The following is a 2,249-nucleotide window of genomic DNA, read 5'->3' as shown; positions in this document are numbered from 1 at the left end:
TAAGATTCTGTAATTTACTTCTCGTCATTTATTTTCTGCTATTTACTTTCCCACCATTTAATTTCCTGCAATTCTCAACTCACTTTCTGCTTAGCTCAACTAGAACATTCTTCCAATTAAAGTTGCTTGACCAATCAATCCCTGTGGGATTCGACCTCACTCTATTGTGAGTTTTTACTTGACGACAATTCGGTATACTTGCCGAAGGAAATTTGTTGAGAAACAAGTTCCCGTGCATCAATTTTATGGTGCCGTTGCCGGGGATTGATTTTGTATCAACAATGATTAAATTGGTGGATAACTAGATTGAGCATTTGTTTTTATTTTGTTTGATTTAAGTTCATTTGAGTAATTTACTTTCTGTTTAGCTATTTTCTTCCCTTTCGCCTACCCATTTTCTTAGTTGTTTACAATTCATTCACTAACCCACTAATTGTTTGATATATTGCGTCACTCACACTAACAGCATTTCTGAAGAAATTACTGTCTGCATCTATCTCTCTTGCTTTTGCTTTGTTGGTTGTATTACAGGTAGAAGAAGCGGGGCTTCAACTTCCTTTGATTCTGAATCTGAGAGGACCTTCCTTAGATTAAGGAGGGAAGCAAGAGGAAAGAGAGTAGTTGGTACTGAGGAAGAGGAAGAGTACTTTGAACCAGACATGGAGGAGAATATGGAGAACCATCATGAAGAAGAGGCTCACAACCATGGCAGAGAAGGTCCAGCACATCAGGCTGGACAAGAGAGAAGAGTTCTGGGTTCTTACATCAACCCAAACCCAGGAACTTGTGGAAGTAGCATCCAAAGGCCAACCATACATGCCAACAACTTTGAACTAAAGCCACAGCTCATCACCCTTGTTCAGAACCATTGTTCATTCGGAGGAAGTGTCCAAGAAGACCCCAATCAACATCTAACCACCTTCTTGAGGATATGCGATACTGTGAAGTCTAATGGTGTTCATCCTGACACCTATAGACTACTTCTGTTTCCCTTCTCACTCAAGAACAAAGCATCTAAATGGCTGGAATCCTTTCCAAAGGAGAGTTTAGCAACCTGGGAAGATGTGGTGAACAAGTTCTTGGCAAGATTTTATCCTCCTCAACAGATCAACAGGTTGAGAGCTGAGGTACAAACATTCAGGCAGCAGGATGGTGAGACTCTATATGAAGCATGGGAGAGGTTTAAAGACTTGACAAGAAGATGCCCGCCAGATATGTTCAATGAATGGGTGCAGTTGCACATCTTCTATGAAGGCCTTTCGTATGAATCAAAGAAGGCAGTAGACCACTCATCCGGGGGATCTCTGAACAAGAAGAAGACCATTGAAAAAGCCATAGATGTCATTGAGACTGTAGCAGAGAATGACTACTTCTATGCTTCTGAAAGAGGCAATACTAGAGGAGTGATGGAGCTGAACAATATGGATGCACTGCTAGCTCAAAATAAGATGATCACCAAGCAATTAGCTGACTTCACCAAGAACATGGAGAGGAATCAAGTAGCAGCAATCACCACTTCAGCAGCAACCCAAGAAGGAGTGAATGAAGAAGCAGAGGGTGATCAGGAACAAGCCAACTACATTGGAAATTCACCTAGGCAGAACCATGACCCATACTCCAAAACGTATAATCCTGGTTGGAGGAACCACCCAAACTTTGGGTGGGGAAATAAACAAGACCAAGGCCAAGATCAGAGACGTCCCAACTCCAACAACACAGCTCACCAACATGCCACACAGAGACCATATCAGCACCCACCTAACAACCCTTTTCAACATCCATATCAAAACCAAACTAGCCATTCTCATCCCTCCAATCTCAACTCACCATCACCATCCGAGGATAGACTCTCAAAGATTGAGACCCTACTCGAGAGCATATGCAAGGAGGTTCAAGATAACAAGGTGTTCAAAGAGGAGGTGCGAGCCAATATCAAGAATCAGGGAGACACCATTAAGAGGCTGGAAATTTAAGTGGGATACCTATCTGAAAAGATTCCCAAACCTACTGATAGCTTCCCAAGTGACACAGAGAAAAATCCGAGAGGTGAAGCAAAGAAAGTCAGATGGGAAGATTGTAAGATGGTTACTATAAGTGATAAGGAGACTGAGGAAGAGCCGAACAAACCATCAGAATAACTTGAAGATACATCAGCAGGAAAGCAGAAAGAGAATCATCAAGAAATCTCAATTACACAGAAGGAGCTGCTGAGACTCTATGCACCCTTTCCCCAATTACTCAATGGTGGT

General features: G+C 42.2%; 1 non-coding gene across 1 annotated transcript; it reads right to left on the bottom strand.

The window, feature by feature from the left end:
* Positions 1-1,112: 1,112 nt before the first annotated feature.
* Positions 1,113-1,219, bottom strand: LOC148581238 (small nucleolar RNA R71). The gene has a single exon (XR_015895536.1). It is a non-coding gene; the product is annotated as a small nucleolar RNA R71 (small nucleolar RNA).
* Between the last annotated feature and the right edge of the window lie 1,030 nt (positions 1,220-2,249).

The sequence above is a fragment of the Arachis ipaensis genome, chromosome B10, assembly GCF_059453495.1.
Source record: "Arachis ipaensis isolate K30076 ecotype BB chromosome B10, ASM5945349v1, whole genome shotgun sequence".
Classification (NCBI taxonomy): Eukaryota; Viridiplantae; Streptophyta; class Magnoliopsida; order Fabales; family Fabaceae; genus Arachis; species Arachis ipaensis.
Note: the sequence above shows the minus strand (reverse complement) of the source record. Positions and strands in the feature narration are given on the sequence as shown.